This window comes from Peromyscus leucopus, chromosome 4 (genome assembly GCF_004664715.2).
Source record: "Peromyscus leucopus breed LL Stock chromosome 4, UCI_PerLeu_2.1, whole genome shotgun sequence".
Taxonomy (NCBI): domain Eukaryota; kingdom Metazoa; phylum Chordata; class Mammalia; order Rodentia; family Cricetidae; genus Peromyscus; species Peromyscus leucopus.
Genome location: NC_051066.1, coordinates 5,928,752 through 5,952,467, shown reverse-complemented (window position 1 = coordinate 5,952,467; position 23,716 = coordinate 5,928,752). Strand labels below are relative to the sequence as shown.

Genomic DNA, 23,716 nt, shown 5'->3' with positions numbered 1-23,716 from the left:
TCAGGTGACGGGAACACCATCACCACACTGAAGAATTACCCAGGAACAAGACACCTCACTAGGCATCCTGCCCATACAACATACCACTGAATCCTTACAATGACCGTCTCAGGTGGGTGCTGCTATTACAGCCATTGAAGATGAACAGCGGGTGCTTATCCAAGCCCCTGGCTGCAGAGGCAGAAGGATCAATCACAAGTTCAGGGCCGGCTTGAGCTACATATTGAGACCATTGATAAATATGAAATAAGGACTGGCGGGATGGCAGGGCGGGTAGAAGTGCATGCTTGCTGCCCAACTCTGAGCCTGAGCTCCAGATCCCACGTGGAAGAAGAAACCAGACCCCCAAGCTGCCTCCTCCACCCGTGCACCATGGTACACGTGCACACGCACACACACACACACACACACAACATACACTTGCACACACAATAATAAGAAAATAAAAATGTTAATTAAAAGATCAAAATCAACTGAGCCAACAGGCCTGGGAAGGTTATGTATCTTACCTAGAACCGTCCACCAGCTGGAGAACTCTCTCTGGGATTGAGTATTTGGGCAAAGGTAGGACTGTCTCACAAGGCTGCCTGGTACACATGCTCCTGACGCTCCCTCACACTCCAGCCCAGTTTCTCCTCAGCTCAATCAACACAGCCACTTCCCTTCCCAGCCCCAGCGTTTAGGCCAGCTGTGTCCCTCCGTGTGCACAGCCCAGCGCTGTCCCTCTGTGTGTACTGTCACTATGCGGCTTTCAGTACAAGGGTCGGCGCCTCAGCGACACTCAGTGCTCTCGGGGTTCCTGGTCACACACCGGCTGCCCACTGGCCCATCAGCTGGTTCTGTAAACTGACTTCAGCCGGGTTCTCGGGCTTACTGAAACTTTTAACTGACCAGTTCACTAGTCTCTGTAGACCTTGTGTGCTCTGTGACACTGCAGGCCACTTTAGTCCATCGGAATCGCAGCCTATACTAGATCCAGACACACACCTTTCCACTAGAACTGCAGATCCTTCCTGGGCAGATTCGGGTGGGGATGACACCCTTCCTGCTCGGGGGCCAGAGATTTCTTTCCACAGGGCCAGCAACAGGAGGTGCCAATACTTTCTTTCTTTCTTTCTTTTTCTTTTTTTTTTTCTTTTTCTTTTTTTTTTTTTTTTTTTTTTTTGGTTTTTCGAGACAGGGTTTCTCTGTGTAGCTTTGCGCTTTTCCTGGATCTTGCTCTGTAGACCAGGCTGGCCTTGAACTCACAGAGATCCTCCTGCCTCTGCCTCCCGGGTGCTGGGATTAAAGGCGTGCGCCACCACTGCCCGGCATCAATACTTTCTTGAGGTTTCTTTTTTTTTTTTTTTTTTGGTTTTTTGAGACAGGGTTTCTCTGTGTAGCTTTGCGCCTTTCCTGGAACTCACTTGGTAGCCCAGGCTGGCCACTTTCTTGAGGTTTCTGAGAGATGGGCTGCAGCAAAGACCTTCTCTGAGTCTTTACTCAGTGAAAACAAAACTCAATTCTTTGGAGTCAGGGCCTGACTGACACCACAGCATAAGAGAACAAGACTCTGGTGTTGCCAAACACAAGAGGGCCAGCTCAGGGCAGGAGGAAGACCCTGACGGAAGGAGGCAGAGGCGGTGCCTGCACCATGGTCTTCCATCTTAGCTGGCCACTCCCCCTCTGCCCTCCCCTGGCCCTTCCATCGTGCCCGGTGTCCCTACACCGACACGCCCAGCCGTGCACCCCCACCCTTTGCTTCCCACACAGCCCTCCTGAGGAATCCCATCATCCCTGACAAGAGACCCCAGAGGCCATACACTGAAGGATGGCCCATCCAGGAGACATTAGAAGCCCCTATGAAGAGTGCCAGCTTCCTTCTCCCTGGTGGCGTCAGATGCTGATGTTCCCAATGACTTGCCTAGCAAGAAGTCTCTTCTAGTGACAGGTGAGTGATCAGTCACCAATGGACAGTCCACCTAAGTTGCATCAAGGCTGGCCAGACTCAAAATGGCCAAACTCCAGTTTACTACCTTCTTCCTCCCCACCTAATATTCCCTTCAAATTCCATTTCTCAGTGACCAGACCCACCCATCATCTCCTGTCGACAAAACAAACGACTGACACCTCCCCCCTCCCCTGCTACCATCATCATGCAAGGGCCTACCACTTCAGCTTCATAAAACAGCCGTCCACGGCCAGGGTCAGGCCCCACTCCCCGGCATCTGGATCCTGGAAATAGCATTCATCGTCTCCTGATGCCCACCTCTTTCTTGCCATCCTCCTCCACAGTACACCCAAGTCAGCAGTGACAGGGCCTTGGCCACCCTCCCTCGACGCCAGGACAGGGTCCAAATGCAGGCTCACTCGGCCGCCACTGGGCCCTCTCTGAAGCCCCTCCACCAGCACTTCCTCCGGTCTCCCAGTCACCCACACCCTTCACACAGTGCCCTCACCACCACACCAGCTCGCCTGACTTCTGTGTGGCTGCCCAAACACACCTTGCACCCATGCCCTGCACCCCGAAAGCTGAAGCCTTTCTCTAGGACCTGAAGTCGGTGTGATCCCATGAGCTTCCACTCCCAAGTGTGCCTCTCCCAACACAGCACAGCCCTGGCCTCATTAACTCTCCTGCCCACTAAGACCACAGGGTCCCCGGGGCAGTTACATGTTCCATAGATGTGCACAGCATGATTAAAAAACGCTAATGAGTCAAGGCATCCTCCCATTCCCTCAAGAAGTGAGGAAGCAGCCAGTCAAGAGCTCAGAAAGAACAGCTTAACTGACAGCTGGGAGGCCTGAGGTCAAAGTCAACAGCTAGGACACAGCGTGGCAGAGATTTCTAGCCCAGTTCATTTCCTGGGACCAGCATCCATCTTTCCCTTGTTCTCAACACTGGCCACACTGGCATCCTCCTGCCTCCAATTATTTTTTTGTTTGGTTGGTTTGGTTTGGTTTGGTTTTTTCAAGACAGGGTTTCTTTGTGTAACAGCCCTGGCTGTCCTAAAATTCACTCTGTAGACCAGACTGGACTTGAACTCACAAAGATCTGCCTGCATCTGCCTCCTGAATGCTGCGATTAAAGGGGTGCGCCACCATGGCCCAGCTATGCCTCCAACTCTTAAGTGCTGGATGACAGACATGTGTCCCCACACTGGGCTGCAGTTAATATGTTACACATTGATTTCCTACTGCTTTGTGCTTAGTCAGCACTACACAAGACAGAAAGGCCAGGGCTGGTTCCTCCTGCCTCACAGCAGCACAGTGCTGGCACTCACTGGCCCCAGTGAGGACTGGACAAGGAGACAGAGGCTGGGCAGGACATGGAGGAGGAGGAGCAATGCTGCTCTCTACCTTAGGCTGCAGGTGTGACACCTCCAGCTCCTTCCTTCTCAGTCACCAATCCTGGCTTTCCCACCTAAGAAGGACACACATACACCAGGGAACTCCTCACGGCAAATTCTGGCTCCACACCAGTGATTTTTCCAAAATACAGGTTGCTCCTGTATCTATTCCAGGAGCACCACTGGGTATGCTGATAAAACTGGGTTCCAAGACCCTCCCAAGCCTAAAATGCTCCCCTGTAACCCCTAGTCCAGAGCCATGGTGGAAGTGTGGAGAACAAGGACACTGTTCTTCTGAGGCAGCCATGTCACCAGGTAGACAGCAGAGCCTCATACCCAGTCAGGGCTCAGTCCTGCTCCCTTGCAGTCACACTGACTACTCAACAAACCCCTGCTTCAGAGGCTGTCGTCTGAGGAGAACCTTAACTACTGACATGGTTTATTAGCAGCCATGTATGACCTGCTAGCAGCTGTTACAAGATCGCTATAGTCTAGGGAGGTGCTCACACGGCTGAGAAATCAGAACAAAGCGGCCAAGTCTCTGCCCTCATCTGGGAAGGGCAGCAGCATGACCCTCCAGACTGACACTCCACCGATGAGCACAAAGGCCGTGGGGGCGCGAGTGCAAAGGTGCCCAAGATAAGTGACATAAGAAAACTAGCTGAAGTCAGCCAGGAGGCCACACACCAATCAGCAAATAACTTCTAACTGAAAACCTTCCCCACAGAACCCAAATCTTAACTCTGGTCATCAGGCACCAAGCACACACACACCAATAATCACTCTCTTGATATTTACTAGAAAATCCTAACACTTTGAGTTGAACTTAACTCCCCAAATCCAATAGGAACTTTAAAATACATAAAAATCAAGCAAAACTATGATAGGAGATTTTATCTAATGCTGCTCCATTTCCTCACCTCATCTGTGACGCCACAAGGTGAGCACCAGATCATACTTTAAGGTGTCTGGGTGTGAAAGGGGCACCTACAGAGGCAAAAGAACCCCGACTCTCTCATAGCCATCTTGGGCAATGAGCCCCTCTGAGCTTCCATTGTCTTAAGTGCACCACACCGACCCTGCCTGCCCTGCCCAATCAACATGAGGTGGAGATAACTGTCACTGAGATATCTGAGCACTGCAAAGTGTTCCAATATTACAGGATGGAAGGGACCGCTGAGCCGACAACCTTCTTGTTTTGTGGATTTCAATCAGTCCATTGTCTTCATCAGTTCGTTCCTCACACATTTAACTAACCACTAGATCCTCACTGGTGAGCAAAGCGGCCACAGTCCTTGGCACCATAGATCCTACACCGGGACCCAGACACACACAGCGGCCACTTCTCTAAGGAGCTTGTCTGCAGTCCTGGCTAACAACCTGGTCTCCTTTCTTTAAGGACTTAGACAACAGAAGGGTTTAGGCAAGGGGAACGGCATTCTCTGATCTTTCTGGCTCCCCCAGCCTAGCACCCTAGCTCCTGGAGTGGAGATTCACAAGTTGCCAGTGGCCACACAGTGTCTGTCATTCCATGCCACACTGCATTGTGGAAACCCAGGAGGGGCAACCTACAAATGCCACTGGACTTAAAGAGTCAGAGGTATGGTGCCTGGAAAGAAAGGCATACGCCAGGCATGATTCCACACCTGGAATCCCAGCACTTGGGAGGTGGGGGTGGGAGTGTCAGAGGTTCAAAGGCACCCTTGGCCATAAAACGAATTCAAAGCCACCCTGGGACAGATAAATACCAGAAAGACAGGCAGACAGACAGACAGACAGACAGACAGACAGAGAAAAGAAAGGGAGGGGGAAAGAGGGAGGGAAGAAGTTACAGAGAAGACGGAATGAAGGAAATGTCTTAAAACAGTAGAAGTCACTAATTCCACACAATACATTTTATTACCACAAAGGAGTGAAACAAGTTCTTCTGGGTTTATTGTTTCCATAAATATTTAATTCAAAACTGTCCTAACAGATCTCCCTTGCCCTACTTACAAGACTTCACAAGAGTGGGTGAGAATAAGTGGACCCAATAATCATGGACTTAAACTTGCTCCTTATTGCTCCTTCTTTCCAAATGAGGTAATTTTTAAGAAACTTGTGACAGCCAAGGCCAACCATTTAAATGCCCTTCTGATTGCTAAGTAATTGTCTTAACCTTAAACTTAAACCTTATAATTCAAATATCTAAATCTGGGGCTGGAAAGATGGCTCAGCAGGTAAGAGCTTTGGCTGTTCTTCCAGAGGACCTGAGTTCAGTTCCCAGCACCCACGTGGAGGCTCACAACTGCCTGTAACTCCATTTCCAGGGGATTTGATGTTTGATGCCCTCTTCTGGCTTGCACATGGAAGATACATACACACACACACACACACACACACACACACACACACACACACGCACAGGGGAGAAGGTATGTTACACATAAAGGACACAGTATAGAACCACACAGCAATGAAATAAGAAGGGCCAGACCCACAGAGCTCCTAGACAGGCCTAGCCCACAGCTAATTGTGTCTCTCTCTAGTACCCTTTGTCCTCCTGAGATCAAGACCTGCATCTGCCATGCTAATGCAGAAAAAGATCTGCCCACCTTTCTGTCTGCTCCTGCCAGCCCCACTGACAGCTCATCTGAGACTCAACACACTCTTTGAACAAGGAGTCGCATAGCTTTCACATGTGATTCCCCCTAAAAGGCATCCCAGAAACCAGCAACCACGATGAAAGAGAGCCTCGTCCTAGCAGACTGCGCCTCAAGTGGGCATGCACCAGCCTCTCTGACACCCAGAGCTCGGAAGAAGCACAGCAGAAGGATGCAGGCTCTGGGTCCCTACGTCTCTGCTCTCCTCAGTGAGTGCACAGGGACACTCATCCCCACCCAGTGCCCGCCTGGGGAAAGCTCAGGGAATCATCAGTACTCAGGGAAGCAGGGTGCTCACCACGACTCGGGTCTTACCACCTTCTCTAAGAAGAGCTGGGGCAAGAGAGGAGAGCAAACATTTGTGGACCCGCTCACAAGCTGGGAGGAGCACCCTCAGGATGGCTTTGGGTTCTGTGACTTCCAGTTGGCTTCTCTTGGCCATCTGACTGGCACCATTAACACTGCTAAGAAAAAGAAACAGGCAGAGAGGCCTGCTTGTGCTCCTCCAGACAGCTTCCTTCCAGGCACCCTGCTGCACCCTCACTTCAAAGCCCCAAGTTACAGAATACTCATCTTACCAGGCAGGGAAGACATCTGCGCGGTACTGTCTGTGACACAGCTAGAATGTCGGCCCAGGTCAGCCTACTCCAGAGCCTGAATCTGCTTGGCCACTTCATTCCATGGCCTCTATGATGATGAATCTCCTTCAGTCATCCTCCACTTGCACTAACGGGAAGAACAGGACTACATGATCCCCATGTGCCTAGTGTCTGGTACAAGATGTAGCCCAGAAGTCAGCAGAGTGGAAAGTGAATGCTCACCTGGAGAAAGTGACACATCCTCTCCAAGGTCAAGGAGTTCCCACAATGACAGGTAAGGAAATCTATTCTGACCCAACCAACTCTCTCTTGCCCATGTCAAAGTCTACAGGCTAGGCTGGAGAGATGGTTCAGCAGTTAAGAGCACTTGCTGCCCTTGCAGAGAACCAGAGTTTAATTTCCAGCACCCCCATAAAGAAACACAACCACCTGTAACTCCAGATCCAGGGATCTGACGCCCTCTTCTGTACCCCATGGGCTCCTGCACATACACAGTGCACAAAAATTCATGCAGGCACACACATACACACAAAAGTAAACTAGATAAATCTTTTAAAAATTTGTAGGCGCTGGGTGTGGTGGCGCACGCCTTTAATCCCAGAACTCGAGAGGCAGAGGCAGGCGGATCTCTATGTGTTCAAGGCCAGCCTGGGCTACAGAGCTAGTTCTAGGTCAGCCAGGGCTACACAGAGAAACCCCGTCTTGAAAAACTGGTTACCTAGTCATGTCCCTCAGCCTCTATCCTCCAGCCCAGCCCCTGGCAGGCTGAGGACAAAGGTACACGTCAGCAATGTGACCAGCCCATCTTTGGCCTATTCTCCCCCAACTCTGCTGCAGCCACACCCAAAGTCCATAGCTCGCTGAGGGCACGGCACGGCACGTGCCTGTCTTCGGATAAGTACTTAGGGATTTGGAGATTTAGGAAGAGTCCGGAGACTAGGCTGACTTACAAAGAAACCGTAGGTGACCACATTTGGATGTATGACTCATCTGGACAGAGGTCTGTCATGCCATTGCCCAAGAAGCCTACTCTGGGCAGAGCCCTGGGAACTCAGCAGTAAGCAGCCTTTCTCTGAGCAGGAAGAAACGTGTAGAATGCCACATATACACTAACCAGATGCATGGTTGGGTCAGCATACGCACATGACGGCCGTGAAAGGAGCAAAGAGGGAGGGTCCAGAAGGACTGAGGAGCCTTTCACAAAGGAGAAAAACAGAGTCAGACTGTGGTGGTACACTCCCTTAACCCCAGCGTCGGAAGGCAGAGGTGGGCGGATCTCTGAGTTCGAGGCCAGCCTGGGCTACAGAGCGAGTTCCAGGTCAGCCAGGGCTACACAGAGAAACCCTGTCTCGAGAGAAAAAAAAAAAGGAAAATTGGAAGCCGGAGAGACCCCTCCCCAAGCCACCCAAGAAAAGTCATTGTTCACGGATTCTGCGAACTCCACACTGCTCACCCCTGCTCACACATACTGCCGGGCCCACCACTATGCTCTGTAACCAGCGACTGGGGTGTCTTTCTCCACACAGCCTGGGAACATCTCAAAAGCCACGTCTGTGTGCCCACTGTCTCAGTTAGGGTTTCTATTGCTGTGAAAAGACACCATGACCACGGCAACTCTTAGAAAGAAAACATTTAATTGGGGTGGCTGGCTCACAGTTTCAGAGGTTCAGTCCATTATCATCATGGCAGGGAGCAATAGCAGCCTACAGGCAGATGTGGTGCTAGCTACCTCTGAGCAGAAGGTAACAGGAAGTCGACTGAGTGTCACACTGAGCAAAGCTTAAGCAAAAGAGACCTCAAAGCCTGTCCCCACAGTGGCACACTTCCTTCAACAAGGCCACACCTCCCTAATAGTGCTCCTCCCTTTGGGGGCCATTTCTTCCAAACCCCACCACACCCACCCACTATGTCTCCACACTCACCCTTAACTGCCCAGTGAGCATCTACGGCAAGGAATGGAGTCTGCTTCAGGCTGTGAGCCACAGCAGCTCACCTGTTCCAAGCATGTACATGGCCTGCATCTATGCTGTTCAGGCTCTGCTAGCATGATGTTCTCTCCTCTGCACAGACCCCAAGACAGATCAGACCATCATCACCCATCCTACAGACAAGGAAACCAAGGTACAGGACCGGTAAGTAAGTTGTCCATGTTATCCAGCCAGTAAGTGCCAGGTTAGACTTCCAATCACAGACTAAATGGAAAATCACTTCCTAATTGTCAGCGAGCAAATTCCCTTCCCTTCCTCTTTCAGTTCTGTTTCCTATCCAGATACACAGACTGCCCTTTAACCTATTGTTCACTGGGACCAAAGCCATTTCATTCCCAGAGAAGAAAAAGGGACATCTCTTGTTAGTCTTCTAAACAATGCCTGCTAGCCAGGGCTGAGTAAACATCATGGGGAGGGAGATAAAAAGCCAGTGCTTACAGTATCAGAGGAATTCTGTGTACCAGCTGGAACATTCCCCTCTGTTGGGACCATTTCCAAATGAGAAAGTGAATACACAGCGGGGAGAGGGTCTGTATAGATGGCTACAAGAGAAAAAATATAGAATTAAAAAAAAAAATAAAAACTGGTCACAGCAGCTGCCTCCAGAGAGAAGACTGGGAACTGGCAGTTTGAGGAAGATAGACACCTCACAGCTGAGCTCCCTACTTGCTTAAAATAATCCTTGTAATTTTTGTTTAAACTTCTCAAGAGACAAAGATGTTACAACACTATTTAAAAGGAATGACCATGAACAAGAAAGACTGTGAGCAAAACTGCACGAGCTGAGTGTGCAAGGGGGCAGGAGTGCAGGATACTTGTTTTCTTTCGTTTTCACGAATTCTCTGAGAATTTCACAGAATGTGTTTCGATCGCCCCAACTCCTCTCAGAACCACCCTTCCCTCCCATCCAACTCTGTATCCTCTTTGTCTGAGCTTTAAATCCATCAAGTCCAGCTGTGCTGCTACCCATACGCTTGGATGTGGGGCCGTCTATTGGAGCATGGAAAACACACCAAGGACTACATTTAAAGAAAGCCGACTCTCACCTCTTCCAGCACCTATCGATTGCCGAGCTCCTCAGCCAGGGGTGGAACTTCATGCCCACCTCCCCTGTCCATGCTGCAGTTTGGTCCAGGTTAAGCCTGTCTAGTTCTTGTGCACACTGTCACAGCTGCTATGAGTTCATGTGTGCATTTGCCCTGCTGTGTCTAGAAAACACGGCTCCCTCATAATCATCCATCACCTATGGCTAATGTAGTCTTTCCATCCTTCTTCCTCTTTAATGACCCCTGAGCCTTAGGAGGAGGGATGTGATATGGATGTCCCATCTAGCACTGAATATTCCTCATCTCTTCTTTTCTGCACCTTAACCAGTTGTGAATCCTATGTCAACTGCCATCTACTGTAAGAAGATTCTTCCCTGATGAGGGCTGAGGGATGGTCTACTCTACAGGTATAACAATATTATTAGGAGTTAGTTTAATACTGTCTATTTAGCAAAATAATTGTAGTAGGTTCTTACCTAGGGCATATGACCTGTCTAGTGCTGTGGGATGTCCTGTATGCTGTGAATATATGTTGCTGTGAATATATGTTGCTATGAATGATTGATAAATAAAATGCTGATTGGCCAGTAGCCAGGCAGGAAGGATAGTGTAGGCAGGACAAGGAGAGAGGAGAATGCTGAGTGGAAGGGAGGCTGGGTCAGAGAGATGCTGCCAGCCGCCATGAAGAGAAGCAGATGTTAAGATACCGGTAAGCCACGAGGTCACATGGCAACTAATAGATTAAAAGAAATGGGTTAATTTAAGATATAAGAACAGTTAGCAAGAAGCCTGCCATGTCCAAACAGTTTATAAGTAATCTAAGTCTCTCTGTGTTTACTTGGTTGGGTCTGAGCAGCTGCGGGACTGGCGGGTGAGAGAGATTTGTCCTGACCGTGGGCCAGGCAGGACCGAGAACACTTCAGCTACAGTCGAGCCATAGGTTCTTGGCCCCATAATAGTTCCAGGTATTGGTTGGTTTCATCTTGTGGAGTCGGCCGTAAATCCAATCAGAAAATGACTGGTTAGTACCATGACATCCACTAGTGCGCTAGTGGTCATGCCCTTGCCAGGCCAATCACTGTAGTTCACAGGTTCTGAGTTGGGTGAGACTAAAGATTACTTTTCTCCTCTGGTGGCACACATAGCTAGAAGGGTATACAAGCACTATAGAAGCTGGCCAGTAGAAAAGAAGCTTCCAGGTGAGTACTAAATTGGTTTCTCCATGTTCTATCATCCAAGTATGTGGCATCTTCAGCAAAAGGGTCTCAGCATCAAGTTCAAGTAACCAACAGCACTGGTAACAGCCTATAGTTTTTGAGGGTCTAATGAATCTCATTGGTCAACAGCTCTAAAAGAGGTAAATAATTCCTGGCACTGAACTTTTATCTGTTAGTCTGCGGTGTCAAGTGGGACATTGGTACACTGTTAGAGTGTAACTCTATTTTAACTTTTTATATATGTGTGTGTATGTGTAGAGACACATATACACACACACACACACACACACACACACACACACTGAAGTTTCTACAGTAGGTTCCCCTAAGACTTTATTTATCCCCACCTGTATTCCCTCGCCCTGCCCTCCCATCCCTCACCCCAATTTAATTCTTCCTGTTTCATAGCTTTTGTCTTTTATGTTGAAGCTCACAAATTCCACTATAACACTGAAATATTATTTTCTTTGTTTGAGACCAGGTCTCACTATGTAGTCCTGAGGGGCCTGGAACTCACTATGTAGCCCAGAATGGCCTTGAAAGCACAGAGATCTGTCTGCCTCTGCCGCATGAATGCTGGGATTGCACACTTGTGCACAGACAAAACACATGCTGAAGGCACAACAGCCTGCCCAGCGGCTTGGCAGAAGCTCGTAAGCGTCTCTTCGGGACTGCTCTTCTATGGCCTGTGTGTTAAAATGAAGCCCCAAGCCTGGTGGCTGACGATAAGAGCACCAGACCGGCTTCCTAGAGAACATCCTTCATCTGCTCCTTCACCGTGATTTGGTAACTCCCTACCAGCTGCCAAATGGGCTATAATACACTGTTTTATTTTCTGAAACAGGCTGTTGTGAGCTGCCTGTTGTGAGTGCTGTGAACTGAACTCAGGTCCTCTGGAAGATGACCAAGTGTCCTAAATACTGAGGCACCTCTTCAGCCCCTAGACAGGTATTTTAAAAAAACTGAATCACAGGTCACTGGCTTCCACTTTCCTGCTTTTCTGAAAGGTGTGAAGATTTTCAGCTTGCCAATCAGCAGCCAGAGTTAACACTCCCAAGAGCACACAGTCCAGCATTCTCCCACTCAGCTAAGAAAGCGTAGATCTGGAAAGGGAAGGAGACTTGTTCAAGGTTATATAAGAAGCAGAGGCCTCAGAATCCCTGGTCCTCAACTCCTTGCATGCCACATGCTGTTCTGAGTAATCAGTGTTGGAAGTCAGGCAGGCAGGGGGCAGCGCAGGGAGAGAATGGTCCCAAGATTGGGTGCCAGGTAACTGAAGCACCTTCAAATAGCTTATTGATTCTTCACAACAAATTTACAAGGTATTCAGGCTTGTTCTTAATTTTTACAAATAAGGAAAGCAAAGCTCTGAGAAGGTAAAAAGCTGGTGCAAGGTCACACAGCAGGAGACTAGTGGGGGATTCAAGCCAGTCTGCCTGGCTACCAAGTCAGAGCTATAAGAAACACGTTAGGGACAGATCGCAAATGGGGTTTGGGCATAACGGTTTTCTATTATGCAGTTTTCTCTCAGCTCTGAATGCTATCACCCCAATAACAAATTGAAAAGCCAATCATGGGGCCTGTGAAATGGCTCAGAGGTTAAAGGTGCCTACTACCAAACCTGAACACCCGAGTTTGATGCCTGGGACCCATAGGGTAGAAGCAGAGAACAGACTCCCACAAGTTATCCTCCGACCTCCCCATGCACACTGTTACATGCACAAACACAAAATAAATGTAATAAAAATATTTTTTAAGAAGGAAAGAAAGAAAAATGAATCATCTCACTTTCTGGTATGTGCTCTTATCATCAGCTACCAGGCTTGGGGCTTCATTTTAACACACAGGCCATAGAAGAGCAGTCCCGAAGAGACGCTTACATGGCTTCTGCCAAGACAGGGTGGAACGATTCACACAAGCTGCTTCTAGTCCTAGCCCCTGCCACACAAGTGCTCCCCCACAAGAGCCTATCCCTGGGACATCGCCATATTGCCACTGGATCACCATACCAGTTGTAGCAAGGGAGGCCAGCACCGTGGTGTCTGGTCCCCAAAAGTCCCAAGCTTCTAAAATGAAGACAAACGCAAGCCAGCAAGAAGCTCCTGTCCACACAACACTGGAGGACGTAGTGCAGGTCAGAGTGACCAACTGCTCGGGAGGCAACACCAGGTACCCAAAAGTCACATACAGATAAAGGATACTTCTGGATCACAGGGGCCCCCATAATCTCTCTCCCGTCTCTCTGTCTCCGTAAACACCTAATGAAGGTCCATGGTGCTCTTCATTCTTAAGTCTGGAATATAGCAGAACCAAGTTGGATGGGAGTGGGAGCATTCCATAAGGCTCCGTTATAAGCCCAATCCATCAGCTTAGAGTCCTCACTGTGACTGGGGTCTAAAGGTCAGCCCACAACTAAACACACTTCACTTTCCATTGACCACGGCTCCCCACGCTGCAGTAGCCTGATCCAAGGCCTCACAGGGAGTAGTACCATAATCTAGTTTGGAGGAGGGGTTCCTCACCACAAACTTCATCCCAAACTCTCAAGGAAGAGGCCTCATGTCACCTCTTGACAAGCAATTCCCCTCTGGCCCCTGGAAGGTCACAATTCAGCATCGGGATGCTTATGTTGCAAACAACAAAACACTCAAAAAGGCAAAAATAACTCCCAGGTGTCACAGAGCCAAAAAGCTGAGCTCTTGCTCCGGTTCCGTCTCATCACCCTCACCACGCTACCGTTTCCATCTTTTTGAAATCAGCACTGTGAAGATCTGCACCAGCATCTGCTCCCAGGAGTCAACAATCCAGAACCCTTTCGAGTACCGCACCAACGACTACTCTTGAAGAGCACACATTTTCCAACAGCCGATCAGCCAATGAAAGCCAACCACCCCGCAATCCAGCCATGCCGCTTCAACAGCAACGGGGGAGTTACAAAAAAATTAGTGCGCCCCACTTGGGGCTTGGCGTGGCCTATTAACCAGGGCACCTGCGATCCTAGTGCGACTCAGCAAAGACACAGACAGGCCTGACCCGCCCCTCCGAGAGGCAACCGCGGATGCCTCGAGAGTCCTCAGAGAAGCCAAAGCCAGGGACGACGGAGAGGGCAGCTTCCCTTCTCCCGGGTGGGTCCCACTCACCCTCCCACTGCTCCTCACCTGCTGCCCCGCTTCCGGACCAGACAACGCGCCTCAGCCCCGCCCCCCGCCCCTACAGGGTTTCCCAGCCCCGCCCACTGCACCTGTGCTTCTCCCCAGACTCTCCGCACAGCCCCCACCCACTGCTGCCCCAGGCCCCGCCCCCCACACCTGAGCCCTTTCCCCGCCGCTACCGCACACGGGTTCTAGTTCCCGCCCCTGGGACCCGAGACCGCCCGAGCCCCACGCCACGAGCCAAGGCCCCCGACCCGGCCCCGCCGCCCGCACCTACGCCCTTTCCCCGTTGCCACCCCCCCCCCACGCTGTCATTCGCGCCCTGGGACCCGAGCCGGCCGTGGTCCCGCCCCTCGAGCCGAGGTCCCACCCTCGAGCCGAGGCCCCGCCCCGGCCCCTCAGGCCCGGGGTCCCGCCCCCCGCACCTGCAGCTGCCCGAGCTCGGGGACCCGCCTCACCCCGCCGCGCCCGCCCCGCCCCGCCAGCCGCTCCTCTCACCGCCTCTCTCACCGCCGCAGTCCCGGCTGGTCACCTTGACGCGGGCCACAGGGGCTGCCGCCGCCTCCTCATGGCCCTGCGAGAGGCCCAGCGGCAGCGGCGCCTTCGTTCCGAGGCCGGGGCCGGGCCAAGCCGGGTTGAGGCTAGGCCTGGCGCAAGCTTGAAACGCGGGGCCGACGCGGGAGCCCAGCCGGTGCCCAGCCGCAGTAGGAACCGTCCGCTCCCGGGCCTGAACGGCGGGTGGCTTAGCCAATCAGAGTGCAGCACCGTACAGGGCTCCTCCAATCATCTTGCCGCAGGGGCGGAGACACGTAAATGAAGCGGCTGGTAAAGCCAGTGCGCAGCCGCTGCAGCAGCGGTCCCCCACCGGCCTCGGCCTGGGCTTCAGCCTGCAGACGCTCAGGTTTGCAGGGATGTTCAGCTGCCCTCTTCGGGCTCAACCACCCGCCACGCCCACCCCCTGCCTAGAAATAGCCGTGCGTTTATTCTGCACACATCCTTCCAGGCCTTACCCAGTGTCCCACTTAAATTCCTACCTAGAGTTTCTCATTTTCAACAAAAAAATGGCTTTGTGAGCAAGACATCACCTTAGCACCCATTCTTTATGACTCAGAGATAATCACAGTTCAGTCACACACTTAAAGGTTCTTGGGGCTGATCCATGTATTTCACACCTGGTAAAAGTTAGGCCTGAGGAGGGTCTTGCCCAAGACCATGCCAAATTCAAAGCTGGGGGAGGTGGACCTGGAAGCTGTCTCTCCGCACCCAGGCTCTTTTACACTGGGCCAGGCATATGCAGTGAACCGAGGTTGAATCACTGGCTAAAAGGCACAGATGGTAAGTTACATAGACTGTGGAAACCAGGGGGCGGCTGTGAAGGCCTGAAGGTCGGGAACCACAGCAAAATTCTGTTATGCCTACCAGAGAGAGGAGGTAGGATGCTCCTCCAACATGTAGACAAAATCATCGCTTTGATAACTTGGTAATTCGTGGTGCTGCAGCATTAGCATATGGAAAGGTTTAAATACTGTGCTATCCAAAAGAAGAGGGAGGGGAAAACAATAGAGTCAGCAGAAATTAAACAACTTCTAGGTGTGGGATGGTGGATCTCTGAGGCAGACGTCTGCAATTTTGCATTAAGAACAGAGTAGTGATCAAAGAATAGTCTTAACTGTTTCCCTTAATAAAACAAGAGATGCATGGTATGATGGTTCTTTTGGCAGATTCTGAATCCAGAGATGTGCAGGGTGAGAGCTGAGTGCAAAACCTTGAGGGAGGCTGGGGATATGGCTCTGAAGGTGAGAGTGTGTGGTGGTCAAGCGTGAACACCTAAGTTCAAGTGCTCAGAACACACATGAGAAGACAGACATGGTGGTACAGGTACCTGTAACCCCAACGCTTAGGGTTGGGCCATGGAAGCAGGAGACTTGCTGTGACTTGCTGGCTGCCAGGTTCAGTGAGAGACCCTGTCTCAAAGGAATAAGATGGAGTCTAGAGCACGACACTCGACATCCTCCTCTGGCCTCTGCAAGTTCGTGAATGTGCATCACCTGACACACACAACACAAAAACAATTGTTGTAATTATTTTTGTAAATATTTATAAATTATTATAAAGTTTAGAGGGACCTGCTGCCTGAGTCCAAGCCTTGATTATTCTAGATGTGTGCACACATGCAAGTCATTTTTGCATGCCTCAGTTTCTTTACTGCAGATGAATGGAAGGAGGCTGGAGAGCAGGCTCAGCAGAGGTTCGGTTCCCAGCACCCACGTGAGGTGTGTCACAACCACCTGTACCTCCAGCTCCAGGCTGATCTGGCATCTCTGGCCTCTACCTCCACAGGAACCTGCACTTGTATGCACATACCCCACACACAATTTTTAAAGGTATTATTAAAATAATTTTAAAGAATATTTTGCAGGGCAGTGGTGGCACACACCTTTGATCCCAGCACTTGGGAGTCAGAGGCAGGTGAGTCTCTGTGAGCTCAAAGCCAGACTGGTCTACAAAGTGAATTCCAGGACAGCCAGGATTGTGACACAGAGAAACCCCATCTCAAAAAACAACAACAAAAATCTTACCAGGTGGTGGCGGCGAATGCCTTTAATCCCAGCACTTAGGAGGCAGAGGCAGGAGGATCTCTAAGTTCAAGGCCAGCCTAGTCTACAAAGCAAGTTCCCGGATATCAGGTCTATACAAAAAAACCCTGCCTTGAAAAACCGGAGTGGGGCAAAAATATCTTTAAAATAGCAGCCTCTTCAGACAGGCTGTTAGAAGGGTGAAATGGAGTATGTGGAAGAGGGCCTAGCACCCCACAGGAGCTCTGTAAGCCTTAGCTATTATCACATGCACCTGTGTGACTTCCGGCACGCACAGGCGTTGGCCAGAGTTTTTACAATATACGCTTGTTTAATGGCATCTGGAAGTTAATATCAATGTCAACTTGACAGATCGAGAATCATGGAGAGAAACTTGTAAGCATGTCTGTTAAAGGCTTCCTACACTGGGTTAACTGATGGCCCATCCTAAATGTGGGCAACACCACTCACTAGACTGGGCTCAGACTGACAGCAGCATTCATTGCTCTCTCCTTGACTGTGGATGCAATGTGACCAGCTGCCCCTTGTTTGTGCCACCATGCCTTCCCCCACCACGACGGACTGAACTTTTAAACTTTGGGCCAAAATAGACCTTTCCTTTCCTAGACTGTTTTCTCAGGTGTTTTGTTGCAGAAAAGTAAGTAGCTAATACAGCAGCTTTCATTCTGATAACCAAACTGGAGATGTCTCTGGGCGGTGGCGTGCTGCAGGATCCCCTCCACACAGGCGTCCCCCTCAGAGCCAACTCCTGCTTCCTTTGATAGTAACTAGAGTTAAATTTCACACTAACTGACCGATGATATTACACTTAGCCAAAGAGGTGGAGGGAATATATGCCAAGATTCCTGGAAATAGCCAGTCTGTGCTGGCAGTTGCCAGGAGGGTTACCCCTGGAACGAGATTTTCAGGGTGCTTCATCAAAAATGCATGTAGGGGCAGGCAGGCGCAGCAGTGGCCCGCAGAGGCAGGCAGGCGCAGTGGCAGCGGCAGCGGCCAGCGGCTGAAACACAGTTGCAATAAAGACCAGAAACTGAGCTATTACCCGCTGAAGAGTTAGTGAAAACAAGCTCTTAATCAAGAGCTTGGAACAGGGACGCCTTTAATCCCAACACCTGGGAAGGAGCCATCTCCGTGGGACGGACCAGAACTGATCTGAACACTCTGTCTGAGGCCAACCAGGGCCCAGCTGCTGATCCTGCAAAACCCAACAACTTGGAGGTGTTGGTAAGACTACCCCGCTCAGCTGAAATCCATCCAGGAGAGGATTCAGAACCCTACAGTTTGAAGTCTGAGGAAACAAGATCAGCTGAGGAGCTGATGAATGAACAAAACGTGACCTGAGAACACAGAAGAAGGCACCACCCAGCCAACGAACCAGATCACCAGAATCGTAAGTATACACTTCACCAACTGAGAACAGGTAAGCTCCCATCTCCAGACCGACAGATCAGGTCCCTAGCCCCTAGGCCCTACCCATTAGAGTCTCAGAGACCAGACAGCTACCTTTCCCTACGAACCTAACAACCACTGAAACCATAAGCACACCCTGCACCAACTGGGAACAACTGCTCCCAGAGACAGAACCCACTAACACTGATTTGAATAAGCTGCTCCCAAAGAAACAGAGCTCAACAGCACCAATTTAACCAAGAACTCCTAGTGAACCAAGACTAAAAATTAGAACAAGAGAGGCACTCTCAGATACAGACACCACTTGCACCAAGCAGAGGGAGAGATGAGTAGATGCCAGTGCAAAAATACAGACAACAACATAAAGACCTATATGACAACATCAGAACCTAGTGATTCTACACCTGCAAGACCTGAGCATACCAAGACAGAAGAAACAGAAGAAACCAATCCTAAAAATGACTTTAAGAAGATGATAGAGGCCCTTAAAGAGGAAATAAAAAATTCCCTTAAAGAGGAAATAAAAAATTCCCTTAAAGAGGAAATGAAAAACTCCCTTAAAGAGGAAATAAAAAAATTCCCTTAAAGAAATGGAAGAAAAAAAACAAACAAAAAATTGGAAGAAATCAAAGAAAGCCAAGAAAAAGTAATTAAACAGATGAAAGAAACATTCCGCCCGGCGGTGGTGGCGTACGCCTTTAATCCCAGCACTCTGGAGGCAGAGCCAGGCGGATCTCTGTGATGTGAGTTCGAGGCCAGCCTGGACTACCAAGTGAGTTCCAGGAAAAGGCACTAAATGAACAGGAACTACAGAAACAAGCATAACCAACCTAATGCAAGGGATGGAACAGAGAATCTCTGACACTGAAGACACAATAGAGAAAATAGATTCATCAGTCAAAGAAAACACTAGAAACAAAAAAGTCGTAACACAAAACATCCAAGAAATTTGGGATACCATGAAAAGACCAAACCTAAGAATAATAGGGATAGAAGAAGGAGAAGAATACCAACTCAAAGGCACAGAAAATATATTCAACAAAATCATAAAAGAAAACTTTCCTAACCTAAAGAAAGAAATACCTATGAAGATACAAGAAGCTTACAGAACACCAAATAGGCTGGATCCAAAAAAAAAAAAGTCTCCTTGCCACATAATAATCAAAACACTAAACACACAGAACAAAGAAAAAATATTAAGAGCTGCAAAGGAAAAAGACCAAGTAACATATAAAGGCAAACCCATCAGAATAACACCAGACTTCTCAATAGAGACTATGAAAGCTAGAAGGTCCTGGACAAATGTTATGCAGACACTAAGAGACCACGGATGCCAACCCAGACTATTATACCCAGCAAAACTCTCAATCACCATAGGTGGAGTAAACAAAATATTCCAGGATAAAACCAGATTTAATGAATACCTATCCACAAACCCAGCCCTACAGAAAGCACTAGAAGGGAAAATCCAACCCAAAGAAGCTAAACATACCCATGAAAACTCAGGCAATAGATAATCCCACACCAACAAACACCAAAGAAAGACAACACAACACAACCACAAAAAATAACAGGAATTAACAATCATTGGTCATTAATATCCATCAATATCAATGGTCTCAACTCACCTATAAAAAGACACAGACAAACAGAATGGATACAAAAACAGGATCCATCCATCTGCTGCATACAAGAAACACATCTTAACTTCAAAGACAGACACTATCTCAGAGTAAAGGGCTGGGAAAAGGCTTTCCAAGCAAATGGGCCTAAGAAAGAAGCTGGTGTAGCTATCCTAATATCTAATAAAATAGACTTCAAACTAAAATCAATCAAAAGAGATCAGGATGGACATTACATATTTATCACAGGAAAAATCCACCAAGATGAAGTCTCAATTCTGAACATTTATGCCCCAAATACAAAAGCACCCACATTCACAAAAGAAACATTACTAAAACTTAAAATGCACATCAAACCCCACACATTAGTAGTTGGAGATTTTAACACACCACTCTCACCAAAAGACAGATCTACCAGACTGAAACTTAACAAAGAAATAAAGGACCTAACACATGTTATGACTCAAATGGACTTAATAGATATCTACAGAACATTCCATCCTAACACAAAAAAATATACCTTCTTCTCAGCACCCCATGGAACCTTCTCAAAAACTGACCACATGCTTGGTCACAAAACAAATCTCAACAGATACAAAAAAATTGGAATAACCTCCTGTATCTTATCAGACCACCATGCCTTAAACTTAGACTTCAACAACAACAAAATTATAGAAAGCCTACAATCTCATGGAAACTGAATAATGCCCGCCTGAAACATCAATGGGTCAAGGAAGAAATAAAGAAATTAAAGATTTTCTAGAATTCAATGAAAATGAAAGTACAACATACCCAAACTTATGGGACACTATGAAAGCAGTGTTAAGAGGAAAATTCATGGCTCTAAATAAAGAAGATGGAGCAATCCCATACCAATGAATTAACAGCACAACTGAAAGCTCTAGAACAAAAAGAAACAAACTCACCCAGGAGAAATAGACGCCAGGAAATAATCAAATTGAGGGCTGAAATCAACTAAATAGAAACCAAGAGAACGATACAAAAAAAATTAATGAAACAAAGAGGTGGTTCTTTGAAAAAAATCAACAAGATAGACAAACCCCTAGCCAAATTAACCAAAAGGCAAAGAGAGAGCACCTAAATTAACAAAATCAGAAATGAAAAGGGAGACATAACAACAGACGAGGAAATCCAGAGAATCATCAGATCATACTTCAAAAACCTGTACTCCACAAAAATGGAAAATCTGGAAGAAATGGACAATTTTCTGGATAGATACCACATACTAAAATTAAATCAAGACCAGATAAACCATTTAAATAGACCAATAACCCCTAAAGAAATAGAAACAGTCATCAAAAGTCTCTCAACCAAAAAAAGCCCAGGACCAGATGGTTTCAGTGCAGAATTCTACCAGACTTTCAAAGAAGAACTAATACCAATATTCTTCAAATTGTTTCACACAATAGAAACAGAAGGAACACTACCAAACTCTTTTTATGAGGCTACAATTACCCTGATACCCAAACCACACAAAGATGCAACAAAGAAAGAGAATTACAGACCAATCTCCCTCATGAACACTGATGCAAAAATACTCAACAAAATATTGGCAAACCGAATCCAAGAATACATCAAAACAATTATCCATCATGACCAAGTAGGATTCATCCCAGGGATGCAAGGGTGGTTCAACATATGAAAATCTGTCAATGTAATACACCATATAAACAAACTGAAAGAAAAAAAACTACATGATCATCTCATTAGATGCTGAAAAATCCTTTGTCAAAATCCAACACCCCTTCATGATAAAGGTCTTAGAGAAATCAGGAATACAAGGAACATACCTAAACATAATAAAGGCAATTTACAGCAAGCCAACAGCCAACATCAAATTAAATGGAGAGAAACTCAAAGCGATACCACTAAAATCAGGAACAAGACAAGGCTGTCCACTCTCCCCATATTTATTCAATATAGTACTAGAAGTTCTAGCTAGAGCAATAAGACAACAAAAGGAGATCAAAGGGATACAAATTGGAAAAGAAGAAGTCAAACTTTCACTATTTGCAGATGATATGAAAGTATACATAAGTAACCCCAAAAATTCTACCAGGGAACTCCTGATAGGGAACTCCTACAGCTGATAAACTCTTTTAATAAAGTGGCAGGATATAAGATCAACTCAAAAAAATCAGTGGCCTTCCTATACACAAATGATAAAAAATGCTGAGAAAGAAGTCAAAGAAACATCACCCTTTACAATAGCCACAAATAATATAAAATACCTTGGGATAACACTAACTAAACAAGTGAAGGACCTTTTTGATAAGAACTTTAAATCTTTAAAGAAAGAAATTGAAGAAGATACTAGAAAATGGAAGGATCTCCCATGCTCATGGATAGGTAGGATTAACATAGTAAAAATGACAATCTTACCAAAAGCAATCTACAGATTCAATGCAATCCACATCAAAATTCCAACACAATTCTTCACAGACTTGGAAAGAAAAATACTCAACTTCATATGGAAAAAGAAAAGACCCAGGACAGCTAAAAGAATCCTGTATGATAAAGCAACCTCCCTGACCTCAAGCTCTACTATAGAGCTATAGTAATAAAAACAGCTTGGTACTGGTATAAAAACCGACATACAGACCAATGGAATCGAATTGAAGACCCTGACATTAATCCATGCACATATGAACACCTGGTTTTTGACAAAGAAGCCAAAACTATACAATGGAAAAAAGAAAGTATCTTCATCAAATGGTGCTGGCATAACTGGATGTCAATATGTAAAAGATTACAAATAGATCCATATCTATCACCATGCACAAAACTCTAGTCCAAGTGCATAAAAGACCTCAACATGAATCCAGTTACACTATACTTAATAGAAGAGAAAGTAGGAAGTACTCTTGAACGCATTGGCACCGAAGACCACTTCCTAAATATAACACCAAAAGCACAGACCCTGAGCACAACAATTAATAAATGGGACCTCTTGAAACTGAGAAGCTTTTACAGGGCAAAAGACACAGTCAATAAGACAAAAAGACAGCCAACAGAATGGGAAAAGATCTTCACTAACCCCACATCTGACAGAGGATTGATCTCCACAGTATATAAAGAACTCAAGAAACTAGACATCAAAATACTGAACAGTCCAATTAAAAAATGGGCTAAAGAGCTAAACAGAGAATTCACAAAACAAGAATCACAAATGGCTGAAAGACATTTAAAGAAATGCTCAACATCCTTAATTATCAGAGAAATGCAAATCAAAACGACTCTGAGATACCACCTTACACCTGTCAGAATGGCTATGATCAAAAACACTAATGACAGTCAATGTTGGAGAGGATGTGGAGCAAAGGGAACACTCCTCCACTGTTGGTGGGAATGCAAGTTTGTACAACCACTGTGGAAATCAGAATGGCGGTTTCTCAGAAAATTAGGAATGGAACTACCTCAAGACCCAGCCATACCACTCTTGGGCATATACCCAAGGAACACTGATTCATACCACAAAGATACATGCTCAACTATGTTCATAGCAGCACTATTTGTAATAGCCAGAACCTGGAAACAACCTAGATGCCCGTCAACTGAAGAATGGATTAAGAAAATGTGGTACATATACACAATGGAGTACTACTTAGCAGAGAAAAACAATGAAAGCATGAAATTTTCAGGTAAATGGATGGAACTAGAAAAAAATCATCCTGATGAGGTAACCCAAACCCAGAAAGACAAACATGGTATGTACTCACTCATAAGTGGATTCTAGATATAAAATAAAGAACAATCAGACTACAACCCACAGAACCATGGAGACTATATATATATCATGGGGGACCCTAGGACAACTGTGGCTTATAATAAGTTTTGGTTTTACTCAATTACTGAGCAAGCCTCAATGAAACATTTCACAATTAAGATGGGAATACATACTGTATCAAGCTGATAATAGAAAGGTGGATAAATTAATTAATTTGAAAAAGTGAAAAATGAAAAAAAAAAGAAAGAAAGAAAAATTTGAACTGTTTAAAAAGGAGCCAAGCCGGGCGTAGTGGCGCATGCCTTTAATCCCGAGGGGAGGCAGAGCCAGGCAGATCTCTGTGAGTTCGAGGCCAGCCTGGGCTACCAA

The 23,716-nt window shown here is 47.2% G+C and overlaps 1 protein-coding gene across 10 annotated transcripts in view; it reads right to left on the bottom strand.

Annotated features, from left to right (window-relative positions):
* Positions 1-14,697, bottom strand: part of Ralgps1 (Ral GEF with PH domain and SH3 binding motif 1) — a 243,429-nt gene extending 228,732 nt beyond the window's left edge. For 9 of the 10 annotated variants that reach the window (XM_028884775.2, XM_037204526.1, XM_028884779.2 and 6 more), the window contains exon 1: positions 14,469-14,697. The gene's annotated coding sequence lies outside the window, so the exon portion shown is untranslated. The remainder of the gene's footprint in view (positions 1-14,468) is intronic. The other variant, XM_028884773.2, reaches the window with a different exon arrangement.
* Between the last annotated feature and the right edge of the window lie 9,019 nt (positions 14,698-23,716).